The sequence below is a fragment of the Mus caroli genome, unplaced genomic scaffold (genome assembly GCF_978045245.1).
Source record: "Mus caroli unplaced genomic scaffold, Mus_caroli_1 scaffold_4, whole genome shotgun sequence".
Classification (NCBI taxonomy): domain Eukaryota; kingdom Metazoa; phylum Chordata; class Mammalia; order Rodentia; family Muridae; genus Mus; species Mus caroli.
The window spans coordinates 85,335,823-85,359,679 of NW_028227259.1; the positions used below are offsets into that span (position 1 = coordinate 85,335,823).

The 23,857-nt window shown below is 38.5% G+C and overlaps 1 non-coding gene across 1 annotated transcript; it reads left to right on the plus strand.

Moving 5' to 3' along the window:
- Window positions 1–22,934: 22,934 nt before the first annotated feature.
- On the plus strand, window positions 22,935–23,038 carry LOC115031157 (U6 spliceosomal RNA). The gene has a single exon (XR_003836780.1). It is a non-coding gene; the product is annotated as a U6 spliceosomal RNA (small nuclear RNA).
- The last annotated feature ends 819 nt before the right edge of the window (window positions 23,039–23,857 follow it).

Sequence of the window (23,857 nt, forward strand, 5' to 3'; positions counted from 1 at the left end):
TATTCATCCAATCCCACTCACCTTTCCCTCCCTTAATACCTATCCTCCACCCTTGCAACCACTCCACCAACAGAGGGGGGAAAAATCTTGTGGAAGATGTAGTATTTACTAGGGTGTCCCATAGTATGTACTTTTGTCCATTCTCTCCTTGAAAATGTTCATGGCAATAAGTTGTTGTGGTTACAAAGCCTTTGGCTTTTGTTCCAGTATCAATACTGGAAACTTGTTGGAACTCTTCTCAGATATTTTGTTGATGACCTGTGCTATGGAAATCCTATAGCTTTGGATCTAAAGAACCAGCCCTTTCATAATCCAGAAGTTCATTATTTGGGTAGACGTTGGGGTGGGCACCAATTAAACAGCCCTGGATATGGGCCTGAGAGGTATCTGAGCTGGTTAACACCCTAATACCCCCTGTTCTACTCTCACATCCTGAATGCTGGGCAATCAATAACCTTTACAAATAGGATCAACTCTAACCTTCTGCCTAGGCAAGTTACAGGGCTTACTCTCCTGATTGTTGCAGTCAATGAGGGACAAGGCCAGTCCTCCCAATCTCTTAACCCTGGTCCCAGCCCTCCTATCTGCCATAGGTAGTAAAGGATGGGTGAGGAGAGAAAGGCTTCTCTCCCTAGTATACCATAGCACAGATGGCAAAGGGCAGAGCTGTCTCTCTTTCACTGCCTGTGCCCTTGGGGCTAACTCAAATGCAACCTCCATCTCAGGGTCAACTCTATGGTGCTGCTCAGGTGAATTGCTCTCCTAAGTGCTGCAGCTGATGAAGAACAGAAATAACTCTCCTTCTCTATGACCCCAAGGCTCTCTAATCTGCTATGGGTAGTAATAGTTTAGGGTGGAGGAGTGCATATCTCTCTCTCTCTCTCTCTCTCTCTCTCTCTCTCTCTCTCTCTCTCTCTCTCTCTCTCTCTCTCTCTCTCTCTCTCTCTCTTTGATGTCACATTATAGACAGAAGAAAGACAGAATTGTGGGATCAGCTCTTCCATGCTAACATCCTTGGGGCTAACTCACAATGCCTACACCTTCATTCCCTGTCTTAGTCAGGGTTTCCATTTCTGCACAAAACATCATGATCAAGAAACAAGTTGGGGTAGAAAGGGTTTATTCAGCTTACATTTCCACACTGCTGTTTATTACTAAAGGAAGTCAGGACAGGAACTCACACAGGGTAGAAACTTGGAGGCAGGAGTGGATGCAGAAACCATGGAGGGATGCTCCTTACTGACTTACTTCCCCTGCTTTGCTCAACTTTATAGAACCCACAACTACCAACCCAGGGATGGCACCACTCACATTGGACTGGGTCCTCCCACCCTTGATCTCTAATTGAGAAAATGCCTTACAGCTGGATCTCATGGAGGCATTTTCTGAAGGGAGGCTCTTTTCTCTGTGACAACTCCAGCTTGTGTCAACCTGACACACAAAACCAGCCACTACGCTCCCAATCAATCTGGGCCTGCTCTCCTGAGTGCTGTAGCTGAGAGAGACAAAGACAAATCTGCTTTCATGAAACAGGGCCAGCTGATTTGCCTGCCACAAGGGGTAAAGATCAAACAGGAGATAGTTATCTTGCTACTTCTTAGTAGATGAGTGGCAGAACAAGCTCTCACATGCCCATACCCAAGGCTGACTAACTCCTAACTCCCAGGTCCAGCTACACTGTGCTTTCTGGGTAATTCCTGGGGTTGGCTATCCTGAGTACTACAGCTGGCTAGGAATAGGGACACCTCTCCTGTTCTCATGTCCCCAGTGCCTGCTCTCTTATGATGCCCAGGCTAGGGGTGGGACCAGTTCTGCACAGCCCTCAGATATGTACCTTGGTGGCAGCTTAGACTAGAGACATCAGTTTGGCCTTTGGTAGTAACAGACATCTGCTGTGACAGGGCCACAAACCTAGATGTGACTCCTGGTGGCAGCACAGTCTGGGATGTCACCTTGGTCTTAGGTGGCATCATCAGCTACTCACATTAGGCCATTTCTCACCACCCTGAAGTCTCCAGTTTTGCCTAGCTTCCTTGTGCCTACATCCTTCTATTCTCTTTGTTTTTCATTTCTCTACCACTTACATATTCCTCTTGATGGTGTCACAGATTTCTGAGATCCTGGTATTTTTAGAAGTTGTCTCTGGAGTCTGATGGCCTGCCCATGCATTGTGGCCCAAGAAAGGGTTCATCTCAAGCATGGTCTGCCCTTCTCCTCTGTCCCCAGGCCTATAAAGTGCTGGAATGGCTCTTTGTCTGGGCCCACACACTTGGTCACTCCTAGGGATTATCTGTCTTGGCTCCTTTCCACCTAAAGCCAGGTGAGGTTCTTCTAGTCTCTAGCTAGCTCACATCATGCTACATGTCCCCAGGCACTGTTTATCTCATCTACACTATTAATATTATAGTGTGAATTTTTAGGCTGCAGTGTAATGCATTTGTTATTGAAAATACTTAGTCCTAGAACATGCATAAAATGCAAGGTTTGTCTATCTATGTATCTATGCATGCATATATAATACAATATATGCAGAATCTATCACTCATATAACACTTTGTAACTAGAGTACTTAAAGTATTAAGAACAATCTAATAATCATAATGATGGATTAAACAGTGTTTTGTTGATAATATTAAAAACATATTTATCTACTGGTTTACAATGTATTGAAACCAATTGGATGAGGAATTTCTTATAAAAGGTGTTGCTTTGGCATGGTAAATGTAGTGGCTATTCCTGTTTGTCAACTTGACTATATCTGGAATGAACTACAATCCAGAATTGGAGGCTCACTAGTGATACTAATCTGGAAGCTGGAAGATACAAGTTTCTGACATGCATATTAGCATGGAGATCTTGAGGCATAGTGGCTATGAATTCCAGAAGACTAAGACAGGGAGACCTCTGAGTTCAAGGTCATCTGGGAATTAAAGGCATGGTGGCAACACCTTTAATCTGCACTACACCTTCTGCTGGAAACCTACATAAGGACATTGGAAGAAGGAAGATTTACACTCTTTCTCTTTTTGCCTGCTTGCCTTGTGGAACTGAGCAACTACTAGATCCTTGAACTTCCATTCACAGCTGCTGATGATTGTTGTTGGGAGTTGGACTGCAGACTGTAAGTCATCAACAAATTCTTTTACAATATAGAGACTACCCATAAGTTCTGTGACTCCAGAGAACCCTGACTAATACAGAAGTTAGTACTGGGAGTGGTTCTAGAGGAGTATAAGGATGAATCTTTTAAAAATCCGGAGTTGGCTTGATGATTCACCAGCACCTTCAACTACTGAAACCTCTCCAGATTCTCTCCCCTCCTGGGAGCTCAGAGAATATTGAAGAACTGTGGTTGAAACTATATTTCAAGCTTAAAAAAGCTAATGCCCTTGATTATCTTGATGAATTGGGTGATTTGGTGTACAAAGCTTTCTACAAGAGGTGGAAAAAATCAGAAAATGATTTTACTGGTTGGTTGCTCTTAGCATCTCGGAGAAAGACGATGAAGGAAAAGGAGGAGTTATGTGATAAAATCGAATGGCTCCAGACACAAGTAAACAATCTAAAAGTTGCTAAGTGTGTTGTTGAAGAGAAAGTTTTCCCCAGCAGCCATAGAGCTCAAGTTGCAGAAAATCAAACTAAAGCCCTCATTATAAGGTTGGCTGAATTACAGTGAAAATTCAAGTCTCAGCCTTAGAGGGTGTCAGCAGTTAAAGGAAAGGTATTAATTGGCAAAGAATGGGATCCTATAACTTGGGATAGGAATGTGTGGGAAGACCCTGTTGAAGTTGAGAATTTTGATTTGTCAGATTCTCAAGGGTTTGCCCTATCTGAGGAAAATAGTACCCTCAGCCCCATCCCTTGAAATAATGTCTTCCCCACATGAGGAAATTAATCCCCCTGAGTCTGATAAACCAGCGGTGACTTCCACTGAAGAAAATGCCAGACAAGACAATAATGAAGTTCCTCAAGGCCCACCAATAGTTTCTTCTAGACCTATAACCAGACTCAAGGCAAAACAGCCCCCTAGAGGGAAGGTAGGTAGAAAATGTAGTCCATAGAAATTTGCTACACTACTAAGGGGCTTAATGAGCTTGCTAATTTATTCAAACAGAAGTCTGGGAAATACTTGTGGGAATTGATTTTAAGGATGTGGGGTAATGGTGGAAGGAACATAAAACTATAGCAGGCTGAGTTTATTGACATGGGCCCTCTGAGTGGAGATTCTATGTTTAATATGAAAGCTTGCACAGTTAAAAAAAAAGTATCAGAAGATAGCCTACAGAAAAGGAGTTGGAGATGCCTAATATCCCTTGCTTAGTGTTGATGAAGGGATTTTAAGGCATAGGGAAATTGCAATGCTAGAGTAGATACATTGTATAAAACATAATCCTCCACAATGGGAAGGCCATTCACCAGTCCTATAAGATGAACACTGGTGAGAGGGGCACCAACCAGCACATTTGAAGAGTTTTGTTCTTGCCTTTGAACTTGTGCCACACCTTAGGGGTGGAGATGCTGCTGCTCAATTAGATGAATTACATTCAATGGGTTTAATTGGGCCCGGACGTAACAAGGGCCAGGTGGCAGCAATGAATCGCCAAAGACAAGGTTATCGTAGTTATTATAATGGACAGTGTAGACAAACAATGTTTATAATGACATACCCTGTAATGGTCAGCACAAGAGAGGTGAAATTTATAATTGCAACACTTCTTTGGACCTTTAGTACTGACTAATCAATCATGGTGTTTCCAGGAACAAAATAGGTAGGAAGCCTACTGCATATCTGTTTGATCTGTATAAACAGAAAAATTCTCAAACAAATGAAAGAAAGGCTACATTGGATCCTGGTAAAGGACAGTCTTGGCCAGTGAATCAATTTCCAGACTTCAGCCAGTTTGCAGTCCCAGAATCCCTTGAATGAAGGGTTGGCCAGGTTCCCCTGGGGAAGGATCTTGATAAGATACCTAAAAGTTTTGCTGTTAGTGTTTCTCCAGTTCTTCCCCAGAGGGACCTATGGCCTTGTACAAAGGCTGTTCTACCACTTGGACCATATGATGCAGCAGACCTGATGGTACTTGAGTTGTCAGTGGCAGATAGAGATGCTGTTTGGAGCCTCTGGCAGGCCCCTGTAGGTGAATCACAGAAGAGACCTTTGGGATTTTGGAGCAAATCTCTACCATCATCTGCAGACAACTATTCTCCCTTTGAAAAACAGCTCTTGGCCTGCTATTGGGCCTTAGTGGAAATTGAACTTTTGACAATAGGATACCAAGTTCCTATATGACCTGAACATCATGAGCTAGGTGCTGTCAGACCCACCAAGTCATAAAGTAGGACTTGCACAGTAGCAGTCCATTATCAAATGGAAGTGGTGTATATGTGATTGGGACAGAGCAGGTCCTGAAGCCAAAAGCAAGTTACATGAATAAGTTGCCAAAATGTCTATGGTTTCTACTCCTGTTACAATGCCATCTGCTGCCAAGCATGGGCCTATAGCCTCATGGGGTGTTCCCTATGATCAGCTGACTGAAGAAGAAAGGACTAGGACCTGGTTTACTGAAGGCTCTGCACGTTATGCAGGCACCACACAGAAGTAGACAGTTGCAACATTACAACCTCTTTCTGGGACAACACTGAAAGATACAGGTGAAGGAAAATCTTCCAAGATGGCAGAATTTCAGGCAGTACACATGGTATTGCAGTTTGTTTGTAAGAAGAAATGGCCAGATGTATGATTATTCACTGATTCATGGGCTGTAGCCAATGGATTGGCTGGATGGTCAGGGACTTGGAAAGATCTGTGAGAAAGACATCTGGGGAAGAAGTACGTGGATAGATCTCTCCAAATGGGCAAAGGATGTGAAGATATTTGTGTGCCATGTAAATGTTCACCTAAAGGTAACTTCATCTGAGGAGGAGTTCAATAATCAAGTGGATAAGAGGACCCTCAGGTGAGAATTCTTTGTTTAGCTCTGAGCCCCATTTGTTAATGGGGTTATTTGATTTTCTGGAGTCCACCTTCTTGAGTTCTTTATATATATTGGATATTATTCCCCTATCTGATTTAGGATAGCTAAAGATCCTTTCCCAGTCTGTTGGTGGTCTTTTTGTCTTATTGACAGTGTTTTTTGCCTTGCAGAAGCTTTGCAGTTTCATGAGGTCCCATTTGTCAATTCTCGATCTTACAGCACAAGCCATTGCTGTTCTATTCAGGGATTTTTTTTCCCCTGTGCCCATATCTTCAAGGCTTCTCCCCACTTTCTCCTCTATAAGTTTCAGTGTCTCTGGTTTTATGTGGAGCTCCTTGATCCACTTAGATTTGACCTTAGTACAAGGAGATAGGAATGGATCAATTCCCATTCTTCTACATGATAACCACCAGTTGTGCCAGCACCATTTGTTGAAAATGCTGTCTTTTTTCCACTGGATGGTTTTAGCTCCCGTGTCGAAGATCCATTGCATACACTAGAAAGATTTTGCTGAAAGGACCCTGATATAGCTGTCTCTTGCGAGACTATGGCGGGGCCTACCAAACACATAAGTGGATGTTCACAGTCAGCTATTGGATGGATCACAGGGCCCCCAATGGAAGAGCTAGAGAAAGTACCCAAGGAGCTAAAGGGATCTGCAACCCTATAGGTGGAACAACATTATGAACTAACCAGTATCCCGGAGCTCTTGACTCTAGCTGCATATGTATCAAAAGATGGCCTAGTCAGCCATCACTGGAAAGAGAGGCCCATTGGACATGCAAACTTTATATGCCCCAGTACAGGGAACACCAGGGCCAAAAATTGGGAGTGGGTGGGGAGGGGAGTGTGTGTGGGGGACTATATGGGCGACTTTTGGGATATCATTGGAAATATAAATGAGGAAAATACCTAATAAAAATTAAAAAATAAAAAAGAGGACTCGTTCTATGGAAGGTCAACCTCTTTCCCCAGCCATCCCTGTTATTGCTCAAGGGCACATATATAAAGTAGCTATGGTGGTTGAGATGGAGGTTATTTTTAGGCTCAGCAACACAGACCTCCACTCATCAAGGCAGACCTGACTACAACTGCCACTGTTCTTTATAAAATTTTACTTTACCTACTAAGGTGCCTTTGCTTCTTTGAATGAAAACTTCTGTGTTTTTGTTGTTGTTGTTGTTGTTTGTTTGTTTGTTTGTTCTGAGACAGGGTTTCTCTGTGTAGCCCTGGCTGTCCTAGAACTCACTCTTTATACCAGGTTGGCCTTGAACTCAGAAATCTGCCTTCCTCTGCCTCCCAAGTGCTGGGATTAAAGGTGTGTGCCACCACGCCCAGCAAAGCTTCTGTTTTAAAAATGAAAATTGTGAAAAAATGTTTCATAACTCCAAGCTTAGAAAAAAATCACTGATATATATCATGGTTGGTCAGCCAGCAGTCCTAGGGGAGAATGTATGACTCTTTCACAACTAACCAGAATACCCCAGAGCTTCCAGAATCTAAACCACCAATCAAACTGTACACATGGAGGGATCCATGGCTCCAGATACATATGTAGCAGAGGATTGCCTTATCTGGCTTCAGTTAGAGGGACTTGATGTCCCATTGTAGGAGGACGCTAGGGTGGTGAGGCAGGAGTGGGTGGGTAGGTAGGAGAGCAACCTCATAGAAGCAGGGGGAAAGGGGTGGGATAGGGGTTTTTCAGAGGGGAAACCGTGAAGGGGATATAATTTGAAATGTAAATAAGTAAAATATAAATAAAATAACTATGTACTCAATATACACACAGATTAATATATTCCCCACCTCCCATGAGAGAAGCTTCTTTGTGTATACAGCATATGTAGGTTACAAAGAGACTCGTCACTAGTCAAAATGACTGTGGAGCTATTAGCCCTAAAAGAAACACCTATATCCAAACCCTTACCTCAGGTTCAGATCATCATAGAAGAAGAGGTTCAAGGAATTTAAAAACCAAAACTTGAGTAGAACCTCTACAAGATTAGGTAAAGCCAGTTTACTCATCAACTCCCAGGAGCTGTGAAACTGGTTGACTGCCAAAGACCTGTGCATGCTCAAAATATTACTGGTAAGGCATTTATTACTTAATCACTCCATTTTATAATGGTGAGGCTTAGATATCAACCCTCCCTAATACATTGATTTTTAAGCATATTAGTGAAAAAATTAAGTATGCAATTGGGTCAAATAAACATGTCTGGCATTACTACTCTTAATAATGGGGAGAATACAAGCAGATTTCTGAGTTCAAGGCCAGCCTGGTCTACAAAGTGAGCTCCAGGACAGCCAGAGCTATACAGAGAAACCCTGTCTCGAAAAACCAAAAAACTAACAAACAAACAAACAAACAAACAAACAAAACAAGACAAAAAACCCACAGTTTTGTTTTAAAGTCCCGTTATCATCATCAATATAAAGAGTTTATGTGAGAAACTAAAGTTTTTTGGCTAGAGATTTGGGAAGACGTTTCTACATGTAAAACCACTTGCTATGGTTCTAAAGGAGAAGCTTTTGATTACAGTACCTGCTTACAATGGCTTAAAGCCATCTATAATGCCAGTGGATTTGATGCTCTCAGATGATCTCCAATGGTACAAAGCAGACACATAGTGGACTTACATTCATGTAGACAAAACACACATCTAAAATTCATATAAATGTATATTTTAGAGAGTATGAACTAAAATACTTATACTTACTTGGGAGTCTTAGTTTACACCCCTAAAACTGTAAGTGAAATGGATTTTAGTGTTTTTCATATTGATTATGTTTTAATAATTTGAGTTTAAAGTAATACTCTATAATAAAATTGAAATTCTGATTTGAATATGTTTATTATTTGTTCCCAGTTTCATGTTCAAATTTTGTTTTAATTACCTTAGTTGACTCCATTATGACTTTTAAATATATTATGAAATTTACTAATTTTTCTCTCCTTTCAGATAAAAGATCTGAAAGAAATATATATGCAGTTGGTTTTCAATCCAGAAATTAGAAGTTGAGTTGATGTACTAACCAGAACCCCGGAGCTCTTGTCTCTAGCTGCATATGTATCGAAAGATGGCCTAGTCGGCCATCACTGGAAAGAGAGGCCCATTGGACTTGCAAACTTTATATGCCCCAATATAGGGGAATGCCAGGGCCAAAAGAATGGGAATGGGTGGGTAGGGAAGTGGGGGGCGCTATGGGGGACTTCTGGGATAGCATTGGAAATGTAACTGAGGAAAATATGTAATAAAAATATTAAAAATTAAAAAAAAAAGAAGTTGAGTTGAGCAGACCTCTTGGGGACCTGGGCAGCAGTGTGACATCAGTTGGCTGTCAGAAGCAATATTAAGCACCCTCAAGTCAGATTGAAAAAGAAGTTATACTTTTTAAAGTAAAATGAATGAGTAACTCCAACAAAATGTTATTTTTCTTCTCCTTTTTAAGTATCTTTTTATTGACAATGTGACTCCCCTCAGATAGCTCTGTAAAACACTATGAACTTTAAGTAATTGAGAGCTTAGCTCATAATGAAGATTCATTGAGTTCCTATTCTTGCTTTTAAATATTAAAACTTTTATAAAAGCATCCAATCTAGTAGCTGTACCTTTGTTGTACAGATAGCTTCTTTTTTGAGAGGAAGTGCAAACATATTTTTCTTTGCTTAAACCTAAGGAAAACTTTCCTAGTGGTGATTAGCTGCAGCATAATTTTCTTTCTTAACTTTCATGCCTGTGTAATGAATAGCCCTTTATTCTATTTAATGATACAAACCTAAATTAAATATCAACATTTCAATAGCTGGTCATAGTATTCATTTGGAATTCTGAATTTTATGTAATGTACAAAGAAACTAATTTGAATATGAATACACTGGTTATTTTAGATCTAAATATAATGTGATTGTCATTGATTTGCCAAGATGACATATCCACCCATTGATATTTTGAATGGCTCTCAAACTCCATATACTAACTTTGGGAAAAAAAAATTTAAGGAAGTGTTTGCTGTTAACCCTAAAACCCTTTAAGGATTTTTCCTATGGTCTATTGATAAGTTGCTTGTAGATACCAAGGGATTTCATGAGAATTCATTGTTAATATAAGTAATGTATTAGCATAAAAGATTAAATTCAATGAGTACTTGTGAATTTGTAGTGTGATATAGTGTCATACATTTGTTTTGCATTAGTTGTTATGTTTTGAGATTTTAAAACTAGGTTCCTGTTCGATAGCTGAAGATCCAATGGAATTTGTTCAATGGACTCTGAAGGACTCACCATCACTTGTCTTGTCTAAGCCTTTTTAGTTCTGTGTGTAATATGAATCAACACCAAACAGACGTAATGGAGCACTGCACTACAACAGGCTTCCTTTGCTTACCCCTGCACTTGACAGTAGGAAGTTGCCGCTGTATAGGTGGAGGTGTCATAAAGATACTAAGGATTTCAGACACTGAGACCTAAAGATGACTGAGCTGAAAATAAAAACCGGCTTGGACTAGTGAGTGTGCCTCAGATGGGTTTATTGATTGCAGCTCACTAATAATTTGTGGATGATTTGTTCCTGCAGAATCAATTTTTGGTATCACATTTTATGATTGTTTACATAATGAATGTCATCAACTGTGGGGTGTTCTTAAAACACCTCTAATTTTCAGTTTTTATTTTCTCCTCCTTTTATATATCTGGCCAAGTTAAGGGACTGATCTCCTCTAAGATTTAAATATAATATATATTTTACTATCAACAGCCTACCTTCTATTGGCTTTAAGACATATTTTTATGAGTCTAGAATAAAGAGAATGACAATTTATATTTATTGTGATTTTAAACTTGACTACATTAGCTTCCAAGGCTCCCTAATTATCATTGTTGAACTGGCAGCCTCACTATTAAAAATGTTTGAGGTACAGAAGCATTTCCACTGGAATGTACAAGAATGTAATTTCTTCCTTTTCTCATAAAGGCTTCCGGAAGATTGGCATGTATTTATATGAATGGTTAACAACGAACCAATATGATATACTTTACCAAATCAAGCTTGTTCATAAGTACCTGTCATTTGTCGTATGTGGGGACAGTGACACAGAAATCAGGGAAAACCTATGAGATAATGATGTCACATGGTTATTGATTTGTCTACTTCTCTGAATTCCTAAGCATATTAACTATTCCAACTCATTTTATTCTCATTTCATGACCTTGCCCTCAAAGCATATGGTGCCACTGTGGTGGCATTAGACTATGTATTCAGCATAGTGTGACTAAGGTAGCAATGTAAATACCTAAATTTTCACAGTTCTGTATCCCTCCTCCATTTAGGTATCTCTAGACGTATTTCCAGGTGTAGAAGAGTCCATTTAGATGCTGAAAAAAGATTCCAAAGATTTGAAAATATTATATTTAATTTTAAATAGTCATTGTTAAGATAAAATCTATGCTAAGATGAATTAATGTATAATTTAATCAACTTTCCAATTTACCAATGTACTATGTGAATGTTTTATTAATATTAAATTTAGTGGCACATGAATATATAGTACTTGACTATGTTTAGATGACAACTGAATACTTGGCATGTTTCTCTCAGGTTTGCTATTAAAGCAGGATGTAGCTTGGCTGTGCAGGTCAAGGAATTAATCTAGGAATAAGAGCTTAAATGTGGACATAAAGATGGAAATACAGCATAAGCAATCGGGAGGCTTCACTGGAAACACATGATAATCTGGCATTAATACAACGTTTGAGGACAACAACACAGGGCTACTCCAGGGAAACAGGAGGGGGTTGTAAGGTCTAAGCAATTTTTCTAGGCTCAGAAATAAGAACTGGTACTCTGTTATATCTCATTGACATAACTTAAAGTCAGGAAGCCACGAGAAAGTCTCATTAAAAAGAATAGCCACCATTAAATATAGGAAACCTGTTACCTTTCCAACCCATCTACCAAGTACTTTACAAGCTCTCTATCAGTAAACTGTTGGTAAAAATGATTGCAGCAAAGCAAGGGTCGGGTTCTCTGGATTGTGCTGTGTAGCTCTTGGTAACACTCAGCAGCCTTTGTCACATAGATAACTTTTATGTTCTCAGAATATATGAATAGTAATAATGTCAATCTAGCTTGACTTTCCTTTCTCCATGTCACTGATGTCATGTTTTTCTGTCTCATTAATGCAGTCACGTTGTCTCACAAGCCACTTTACATTAATTGAAATGTAGCTCATTCCCACATGCAGTGAACTCCATTCATTCTTCTTTTTAAAAACGTCCATTCACAATTTAATCGTATATAATGATTTTTCATTAAACTCCTTCTCTCTCTCTCTCTCTCTCTCTCTCTCTCTCTCTCTCTCTCTCTCTCTGTGTGTGTGTGTGTGTGTGTGTGTGTGTGTGTGTGTGTGCGTGTGTGTGCACGCATGTGTTTTACTAGAGAGTTGAAATATCATTTTCTGCGTGTGCATGGGTTCACATGGGTAGGTAGTTGCTTTCTTAAGTGAACTCAGTGACTACATCACTACAGAACACTATGCCTTACAGCTGATACCGGATTGTATCTCTTCTGAGGTTGTTTAAACCCTAAGTAAAATACGGACTACATAGTTAATCACTGCATTACCAAGACACAGTAAAAGACAGAGAAAAGTCTTTTCTGTGTAGATGATAGATCATATGTGAAATATCATTGTAATGACTACATTTGCAATGTCAGTTTTATCGTGAATACTACAAATAAAATGATCCATATTCTTATCCATATGAATATGATATCCTTAGATTTGTGGTATGCATTTTCACTGCTGAAGAAATATCAAAATCAATCTTGTGTTGCTTCAGATGGGTTACTGCCAAGAATTACAACTAAGTGTACAAGATTATGATTCCCCTTTCTTTCCAGGTATCTGTTTTATTCAGCACAAAGCACAATCAATGAATCTGGTGGTCTAACTGCTATCACCTTGAGTTATAATGTGTTACATTTAGTTATAATGAACAGGCTTCATCATTCTCTAATCTATAATGCTGTGTGAAACATCATGACAGCAAATAGCCTTTTATAAATACACACGTAAGGATTCTCCCAGAAACACTGTAGGTAGGGAAAAAGAATGCATATCAAAATGAGTTTGTTAATGGGTAAGCCTTGAAATGATGAAATGAGTCTCCACCAAGCTGAGTAAAAGTGGAGCCATATTTTAACTGCAGAATATGATAAATGGATAATCGCTAAAGGTTCTAAGCATTGCCCTAAGGATGTACAGTGAATAAAAGAATGCTCATTCGTGGAAATCTAAGCATTGCTAAGAATAATGAGAGTCTACAGCATTTGTACAATGATATGAGGAAGCATTCCATAGTTCTCTCAGTGCATTTTAATTAAGGTAGTTTTGGTCTGAGCACATACATTGAAAAGTGCAGGGCCTTCTTGTCCTCAAGCTGACTGTTTTGATTTCTAAACTTACCAAGAGTAGGGTCTATGATGTTGGGCCCTATCACATACCCAAGTATGTACCATGTGCAACTATACTGTGATCAAATACTCTGACAAAAGGGAGTTATGGATATAAGTGTTTGTTTAGGGCTACTGGTCCAGAGGGGATGCTGTCCATTATGGTGGGGAAAGCATGATGCTGTCCGGTCATTCAAGAAACACATCAGTCACAATCCATCTGCACATTAGAAGCAAAGAGGAGAAAAGCACTTCAGATGAGACCTAGAATTTTCCAGGCCACCCCTAGGAAGTGCTGGACTTCCTAGAGCCAGGCTCCATCTCCTAAGATCCCATAATCTTCTTTAAAAATAATAATAAAAAATGTTGCACAAACTGAAAAGCAAGTGTTCAAAAGCCCATGCCTGGCATTCCTTATTAACACCATTACATCATGTTTCAGAATTTGTGTCCCAGGCTAGTGTGCTTGAGAAAAAAAAAAAGAAAAACTTTCTTACTCCTTTCTGCAAGCCAAACAGACACTCTAAATTTAGAAGACCTATTTAGGAATGTTAGGGTTCTGAACATTTCTTCTTAGATTATTTAATAAAGCCATATGAAATAGAAAAAAATATATTTCACCATTGGAAATTCATAGGGTATATTAATCAGACTTCAGGGAAGGATTCATCAATAGATAGTCAACACAAAACACACTTAATGGATTTTTTTTTAAAAGAAAAAAACATTGTGTTTAAAGAAAGGGCATGGAGTTGTGTGAGATGAGAGGAATAGGAGGATCTGAGAACAGTTGGAGGGGAGCGGATATTTCCGATTAGAAGACATTACATGAAAGACATCCTTTTCAATTAACAAAAAAGAAATTAAAAAAAAGTGCTCAGAAACCAGGGTTTCCTATTCCTAAAGTCCTGTCACCCTCATATGAAGCAACACTGTCAAGTCCTTAAAAGCAGTTTTCTATCATTAACCTAAAAACAGTGGTATTGTGGCTCATTATTAAGGGAAGGATTCCAAGGAGTTAAGAAACTGTAGAACTTTGCAAGAAATAATTGAATTTATTATGAATTTATGTGGAACAGGAAATAGAGACTTGTATTTAAGACCATTTTGAAGCTTTGTGAAGGCCTTGATGCAGAAAAGTGATAAGGAGTTAGACTTTTTGCTCAATCATGCACACAATCCAGCAGAGAAAGAACAAAAGTTGAACACAGAAACATGAAACAGAGGAGACCAGGGAGATTCTTCCTGGAGACTTGGTCTGTTCTGGTACTCAGTGAATTGCACACATTCGTTAGGTTCCACTAACTCTGGAGCAATTGCAAAATAACTTCAAATGGATAACCAAATTTTCTCATTTAAAAATTAACTATGCATTGATGTTAATCATAGTATAGCACCATTTGCCTAAGGATAAACATAGATATTAATGAAATAAGAATAAGGGGACAGAAAATAAAAGTGTATGTCTCCTGTGAACTGCTTTCTAGCATACATGTACAGCTAAAGATGGGATGGAATTGAAAGAGTAAGATGAAAGATGAAAGAAAAATTGTTGTTATTTATTATTGTATATTTTTAAAAGAATAAAAGACATAAAGACACACACACACATACACATACATATACATATCTTTATGAGTGTGAGTATAATATGAGTAAAGGATTTGGACAGACATGTTTCCCCATAGAACAAATAGTTGTTACAAAACATATGAAAGATGCCCAAGATACTTGTCATTGGAAAATAAAATAAAACTGTGAGGGGTGGAGAAAAGAGACCTACCACACTATCCAGGTATTAAGTACTGTTCCATTCACAATAGCCAGAAGGCAGAAATAGCTTAAATGCTTAATCAACTGTTAAATTGATAGTGAAATGATGGTACCTTTACACGGTAGAATATTGTTTTATAGTAACAACATGACAAAGTATGGAACTCTCAGCTAAATGAATGGAGAGGTAAACAAACATTCTGAGTGAAATAACAGACTAGAAAGATTAAAATCACATTTAAAAAAATTGGCAAGCCAGGCAGTGGTGGCACATGCCTTTAATCCCAGCACTTTGGAGGCAGAGGCAGGTAGATTTCTGGGTTCAAGGCCAGCCTGGTCTACAAAATTAGTTCCAGGACAGCCAGGGCTATACAAAGAAACCCTGTCTCGAAAAAAAAAATTGGCAATGTTACTTTTATTTCTTCAGATATATGTATCCTGCTTGGCATCCTCACTGATGTTAGGAGATGAGTAAGGCTGTCACTCAGGGGATGGATTTCAGGGAGCAGGTACAGAACATTGTGCTATAAAGCCTTAACACAGAGTAACAGCACAGTGAAGAATTAATGGGTGTAGGGATGGGAAGGTCTGATAAAGGAGGAAATATCAGGAGGGAAAATAAAACTAAAGACCATTTGAGGATGTAATGTGGAAATCTACCACTGTAGAAACTTCCTAAAATAAATTCATATAAACATATCAGGATATTTACCATATAGTAAATAGTTACCATATAACACATGTTGGGGTTGGTCTATTGCTATGAATACAAACACCAAATTATGAAGATCTGTTCACAAACCAGACACATAAATTCTTGGGTGCACTGGTCCTGTGTTATATAAATGTTGCTCCTCAATTTAAAGCTATTGGTTAATTAAAAGATAGAGGCTGTGAATGGGCAGAAGAGAGAGGAAGGCATGGCTTGAGTGGAAATTAAGTGAGGGGTCTCTAGAGAGACTATGGGTGAGAAAGAGAGGAAGATGGAGAGGGAAGGCTGTGATCCATGGAGGTGGACCATGAGCAAGTGGCCAGGAGAAGTGCATAAATAAAATACCACGTTTCTGTGTCATTTATATGGGCTAGCTAGAATAAATTTTTCATTAACATATACACATGGAAAACTTCAACAAATGTGTAAGGAATGAGCAAAACAAAATTTTTAAAGATGGAATTCACTGATGAAAATCGTCAACCTCACGAGGACTGAAAATGTTAAAGTTTAATTGATCAGTGAAGGATGTATTTGAGAGTTGACTCTAATTTTGAAAGTTCTGCTATGAATAAACACTGTTAAGATTCTTAGGTTGGAGTCAGCACTATACTAACTCATGTACATTTTGAGTTCTCAGAGACCTCTGTAAGAATCAAATAATAATCTTGAAAGAAAGCAAGAAAATTGCTTATGCAAATTGCTGTGTCCTGGAACAAAAGCCAGGTTCATAGGCACAAGGAGTCAGGGACTCCTCTTGATATTTATTCTAACAGAGATGATGGCTGTGTTGTTTCCCCATTGGCAGAGGTACCATTTTAGTCTTTCATGATTGATATATTTAAAAGACTAGAAGGAAAACAAAAAGGAGGTGGGCAGGAGAGACAGATGAGTGGTTAAGAACACTGACTGCTTTTCTAGAGGTCTTGAGTTCAATTTCCAGCAACCACATGATGGCTCAAAACCATCTGTAATGGAATCTCTTCTGGTATGTCTGAAGAGAGCAGAAGTATACACACATAGATAAAATATACAAATTAATCTTTAAAAAAAAAAGAAGTGAAAAAAATAAGTTGGAAAGCTGAAAGGGGTCAACAGCTTAATCATTTAAGGTCTAAGATTAAGCAAGGATCTTATGCAAATAAAGTTTTAACTCAGTGGTGAATTTAGCATTTGTATTGATGGGGAGATGAAAATATTTTAATTCCTTGTCAATCTTTTATAGTATCTGAGAAAAAATGCTAAAATGTGAACTTAATGTTTTTATACTTCGACTAAAGTGAAGCCAGGATTTTGGTCATAAAAATGAACTTTAAAATAAACCAGGGCTGGTGAGATGGCTCAGTGGGTAAGAGCACCCGACTGCTCTTCCGAAGGTCCAGAGTTCAAGTCCCAGCAACCACATGGTGGCTCACAACCATCCGTAACGAGATCTGGCGCCCTCTTCTGGAGTGTCTGAAGACAGCTACAGTGTACTTACATATAATAAATAAATAAATCTTAAAAAAAAAAAAAAAAAAAAACAAAATAAAATAAACCATTATCAGGAAGTGTTGATCTGTATTGAGGAAATGCTGTAACATAAATTTAAACACAGGGTTGATTAGAAAAAATTATTATTAGGGAAAAAGATTGGACCAATGTCTGAATGTTGACTTCTCCTCTGGAGTCAACTTAATTGTTTTGTAAGAGCCGTATGCTACCATAGTGACAACTGAAGGATATCTCAGAGTTGCTAATAGAGATTTAAGTGAAATCATAGGGTGATTGCCAGGAATTGAGTACAATTAGAGCTCGCAAAATAAAACTAAAAAGTAGCCCAGAATAGTTAAGGGATTTTGGATGTTCTCCTGGTAAATAATCTTACAGTCTTCTCTGTGAATTCACCAGAAAATATCAGGAAATGAAAAGTACCACAGTGGAAGGCTACATATGCTCAGATCTTAAGCATGGCTTATTACTATTTTAACACTGTTATTTAATTATATATATATATATATGTATAATTGACAAGGGCGCTAAAACCATCCAGTGGAAAAAAGACAGCATTTTCAATAAATGGTGCTGGCACAAGTGGCAGTTAGCATGTAGAAGAATGCGAATTGATCCATTCTTATCTCCTTGTACAAACCTCAAGTGTAAGTGGATCAAGGAACTCTACCTAACACTGAAACACATAGAGGAGAAAGTGGGGATAAACTTCAAAGATATGGGACAGGGGGAAAGTTCCTGAACAGAACAGCAATGTTTCAACAAATGGGACCTCATAAAATTGCAAAGCTTCTGTAAGGCAAAAGACACTGCCAATAAGACAAAAAGGCCACCAACAGATTGGGAAAGGATCTTTACCAATCCTAAATCAGATAGGGGACTAATATCCAATTTATATATAAAGAACTGAAGAAAAAGGACTTCAGAAAATCAAATAACCCTATTAAAAATATGATACAGAGCTAAACAAAGAATTCTCACTGGAGGAGGAATACCTAATGGCAGAGAAGCACCTGAAAAAATGTTCCAAATCCTTAATCATCGGGGAAATGCAAATCAAAACAACCCTGAGATTCCACCACACACCTGTCAGAATGGCTAAGATCAAAAGTTCAGGTGACAGCAGATGCTGGCGAGGATGTGGAGAAAGAGGAACACTCCTCCATTGTTGGTGGGATTGCAAGCTTGTACAACCACTCTGGAAATCAGTCTGGCGGTTCCTCAGAAAATTGGACATAGTACTACCGGAGGATCCAGCAATACCTCTCCTGGGCATATACCCAGAAGGTGTTCCAATCGGTAAGAAGGACACATGCTCCTCTATGTTCATAGCTGCCTTATTTATAATAGCCAGAAGCTGGAAAGAACCCAGATGTCCCTCAACAGTGGAATGGATACAGAAAATGTGGTACATTTACACAATGGAGTACTACTCAGCAATTAAAAACAAAGAATTTATAAAATTCTTAGGCAAACGGATATTCTGGAGGATATCATCCTGAGTGAAGTAACTCAATCACAAAAGGACACACATGATATGCACTCACTGATAAGTGGATATTAACCCAGAAACTTAGACTACCTAAGATACAATTTGCAAAGCACATGAAACTCAAGGAGTAGGAAGACCAAAGTGTGGATACTTCGTTCCTTCTTAGAAGGGGGAACAAAATACTCATGGAGGGAGTTACAGAGACAAAGTTCGGAGCAGAGCCTGAAAAAAGGACCATCCAGAGACTGCCCCACCTAGGTATCCATTCTTTAAACAACCACCAAACCAAGACACTATTGCATATGCCAGCAAGATTTAGCTGACAGGACCCTGATATAGCTATCTCTTGTGAGGCTATGCCAGTGCCTGGCAAATACACAAGTGGATGCTCACAGTCATCTATTGGATGGAACACAGGGCCCTCAATGAAGGAAATAGAGGAAGTGCCCAAGGAGCTGAAGAGGCCTGCATCCCTATAGGAGAAAAACAATATGAACTAACCAGTACCCCCAAGAGTGTGTCTGTAGTTGCATATGTAGCAGAGGATGGCCTAGTAGGCCATCATTTGTAGGAGAGGACCTTGGTCTTGCAAAGATTATATACTCCAGTACAGTAGGAGAAAGAGAGAGAGAGAGAGAGAGAGAGAGAGAGAGAGAGAGAGAGAGAGAGAGAGAGAGAGAGAATATTGACAGTATCTAGTCAAGTTTGACTAAGTTGGCATTTTGACTGTCAGCTGGCAAGACAACCCAATTAGATTCCCAAGTTAGGCTCTCCTTGCCATTATCATATCCCAATAATTTCCCTAGACTTGCTCTTCTTCTTAAGTTAACCTGGGATTCTTTTCTGTATCCAAGCTACCTGTCCTAACTAATTTTATCTTAGTGGTACAGTATTAATGGAACTCCCCAGCTGTCCATAGTAACAGAACCGAGTTGTCTTTGTCCATTTCCAGCTCTTAATAACTACTCTTTTAGCCTTCATTTTTTTCTCCTTGATTCCTGCTATTATTAACACAACATTCTTTACATTTTCCTATATTTCTCATAAATACTCTATTTAGCTTTTAAGAGATAATTGAATTTTATTAAATTTATATAATATGTAATTCTTCATAGGATCCTGAAAACCAAATTTTACTATTTTATTTCACTAAGCTACTGATGTTACTAGTAAAAATGAAGTTATTTTGTAAATATTTTTGCTTGCTTAGATGTTTTTTGTTTTAGGGATACTTTATCAGATTTAATCTTAGATGTGGAAAGGAAACTTTTCTATTGCAAGTAGTTACTTGTTTGACTTTTCAGGTCAGGGGTTTTATTTTGTTCAGATAAACTTAGATTATTTTCCTACTTTATAAGAAGTTATTACTCCTTAGACCCTCATAATAGAGAATTCCATTTTCCTTTCTACTTTCAATTGTATATCATTTGTTAAAACTCTTCATACTGAAGAAGAAATATCCTGTTTGGCTATTAAAGTATTGGTTTCATTTTCTACATAATCATATTTTACTTTTGTTGACTTTCAACAGAAAACTAAATCCTTGCAGGATTGTCTTATTCTTATTCTCATTTATTCTTAGGTTTCATCATTGTCTTTTCAATCCACTTTACATCATAAGGAAGAGTTATGTTTAAGTCCCCATCAACACAGAAGAGAATGGTGGGGCAGGGAAGTTTGATCTGCTTTGATGAGAAAACTTAGTCTGCTTGTCCTTAACATTTTTAAATGTTTTCCTAAGAAAAGAAAAATATTTCAGTTATTTTTTCTTTTTCCTTATTGATATTTATCTGTGCATGAGATAATTCATTTGGGATCATAGATTTTTTTCTTAAGCCACTTTTGATCATGACTTATCCAAGAGAATCCATTCTGTTTGAATTACTTCTGAGATATAATCTGTATAGACCCCACTACAGGAATAAAATATTTTTGGTTTTGTTGTAGCAAATATTCAAAAATGTTTTAAATGAAAGGAGCCAGAAAAAAATCATTTGTCTGCAGAATGTTTACTCCTCAAATGCTCCAAATTTTGACATGTTCACATTTGAGCCTGTGACAGGTGTCTAGAATTTCAAGGTAAGTCCATTTGTTCATTGACACAAAAACACTACATAGGACAGTAGTAAAAAGAGAACACACTCACACACACACACACACACACACACACACACACACACACACACCAATAGCAACAGCAACAAAAACAACAAAAAAACAACCAAACAAACAAAACAACCAAACAAACAAAACTGGATTTATAAAACAATCCTATAAAACTAAGGTTCATATGGCAGTGGCCTCTCAAACATTCATTATTATGAGAAACATTTGAAGTTCGCTGTTTGAGCCTAAGACCTTTAGACTGAAGGGTATTTTTATTTTCACTTTAATGAGGTTGTGATTTTCTTACGAAATCCAGATTGTGTGACTAAATTAAAGGATGTTTCACCAAATTCAATATCCTCCCAGAAAAAACAAAAAACAAAAACAAAAACAAAATTTTTGATCATGATGAGTACATTCTAATTTTTTTGTAATGTAGACAAAATGAGTATACAGAAAAACAGATTACAGAATCAACATGCCTCTGTGTCTTGCACATGCTTCTCCTTGATGTCTAGGTATAAAAATTAGCTTTACTGATGACTTTTGCCTCTTGCAATGCACTATCTCTTTTTACACTCCTGAACTCATTTTTAAACTAATGTCACTCAAAGATTATCTTGAAGAATATTTTATATATCAAAATATAGTCCTTAAATGTATACCTACCTTAGGGTTATCAAAATTGCTAGCATTATGTATATTCTTTTTTAATTAGGTATTTATTTCATTTACATTTCCAATGCTATCCCAAAAGTCCCCCACATGCTCCCCCACCCACTCCCCAACCCACCCACTCCCACTTTTTGGCCCTGGCATTCCCCTGTACTGAGGCAGATAAAGTTTGCATGACCAATGGGCCTCTTTTTCCACTGATGGCTGACTAGGCCACCTTCTGATACATATGCAGCTAGAGACACGAGCTCTGAGGGTTACAGGTTAGTTCATAATGTTGTTCCACCTATAGGGTTGCAGATCCCTTTAGCTCCTTGGTTACTTTCTCTAGCTCCTCCATTGGGGGCCCTGTGATCCATCCAACAGCTGACTGTGGTCATCCACTTCTGTGTTTGCTAGGCCCTGGCGTAGTCTCACAGAGACAGCTATATCTGGGTCCTTTTAGCAAAATCTTGCTAGTGTATGCAATGGTGTCAGCATTTGGAGGCTGATTATGGGATGGATCCCAGGATATGGCAGTCTCTATATGTTCCATTGGTGAGGATGTGGAGAAAGAGGAACACTCCTCCATTGTTGGTGGGATTGCAAGCTTGTACAACCACTCTGGAAATCAGTCTGGAGGTTTCTCAGAAAATTGGACATAGTACTACTGGAGGATCCTGCAATATGGCATATATCCAGAAGATGTTCCAACCAGTAAGAAGGACACATGCTCCACTATGTTCATAGCAGCCTTTTTTATAATAGCCAGAAGCTGGAAAGAACCCAGATGTGCCTCAACAGAGGAATGGATACAGAAAATGTGGTACACTTACACAATGGAGTACAACTCAGCTATTAAAAAGAATGAATTTATGATATTCCTAGGCAAATGGATGGAACTGGAGGGCGTCATCCTGAGTGAGGTAACCCAATCACAAAAGAACTCACACAATATGTACTCACTGATAAGTGGATATTAGTCCAGAAACTTAGAAACCCAAGATATAAGATACAATTTGCTAAACACATGAAAGGCAAGAAGAACAATGACCAAAGTTTGGACACTTTGCCTCTTCTTAGAATTGGGAACAAAATACCCATAGAAGGAGTTACAGAGACACAGTTTGGAGCTGAGACGAAAGGATGGACCATCTAGAGCATTATGTATATTCTTAAAGGAGGGTCAATTAATTATATCTGCATTATTTAAAAATAGGTTGTGTTTGATTTGGATAAATTATGAGAATTAAAAGTATCTGAAAATTACAACCCTCATGATCACTTCTGGATCACATGTACTCAAATTGGAGCAATCTAGAGATTACCATGGACCTTGCTCAAGGATGACATGCAAATTCATGAAAAACTTTGTACTGTTTCTCAAGCCCAAGCGGTATCATTCTTGGGCATATTTCAAAGGATGCATCCTTCATTCCTACCACAAGGACAATTGCTCAATCATACTCACTGCTGCTTTATTCATAATAGCCACAAAATGGAAGCAAATTAGATGTCACACAACTGAAGAATGTAAAAAATGACTTTGTGAATTTTGCAGACAAATATTTTAAACTGGAAAAAAATATTCTTGAGTGGTGTAACCCAGTAAATTACGGTATGTATTCACTTTTAAGTGGATATTAGCTGTTAAGTAATGATAACAAAGTTATAGTCTCCAGACGCAGAAAGTCTAGATAAAGAGGAAAGTTATAAGGGGAAGCATAAAGTCCTTGGGAAGGGAAATAGAATAAATATAGTGGATAGAATGGGAAGAGTGGGAACAGAAGTAAAAGAGATCAAATGGGCAGACAGAGGGAAAGAGTATGCAGAGAAACAACTGGAAATGGGGTTCTTCGTGTGTAGGGGCGTGGAAAATTAGTGCAGTGAACATTTCCTGGAGTCTATGAGGGTGACCTTAGGGTGGACTTATAGTAATGGAGGATACTGAGTTTGAACTCAATGGCCATCTTTTGTTGCCAGGCAAAGCTTCTTATAGTGGGACTGGGTACGTTTGGCTGAATAGCTGGCAGATGAGGCCCAGAGGACATCTCTAAACAACACAAACTTTTGCAAGGACAGAAGGTTGCCATCTGAAAATTAAGCCCCATTGCCAAAAACAATTTCTACTCAATTCAATCAATATTCAGAGGTTAAAGAAGTACGGAATTGTAGCCTTTGCCCCTACATTCTACATGGA